Source organism: Lupinus angustifolius, chromosome LG01 (genome assembly GCF_001865875.1).
Source record: "Lupinus angustifolius cultivar Tanjil chromosome LG01, LupAngTanjil_v1.0, whole genome shotgun sequence".
In the NCBI taxonomy this organism is placed as follows: domain Eukaryota; kingdom Viridiplantae; phylum Streptophyta; class Magnoliopsida; order Fabales; family Fabaceae; genus Lupinus; species Lupinus angustifolius.
This window is the reverse complement of record NC_032009.1, coordinates 15,443,963-15,444,240: the sequence shown is the minus strand read 5'-3', so window position 1 is coordinate 15,444,240 and position 278 is coordinate 15,443,963.

Here is a 278-nt window from a genome sequence, read left to right as displayed (position 1 = left end):
TAATCTGGGGTTATTTCAGCATTATTTGTTGTTTTCGGAAAAGCGGATACTCTGACCGTTACACGTATTCAACCCCCTTTCTAGGTGTATTTGAGCCGCTGATACCTAACAAGTGGTATCAGAGCTAGTACGAAGTGCTAGCTCAACCGCGTATTCGTGATCCTAAGGGAAATATAATGGGTTCTACAAACCCATTTGGTGGTGATGGTTCATCCATTAACCAACCACCTATATTCAGTGGTGAAGGGTATGCCTACTGGAAAGTCCGCATGCAAATT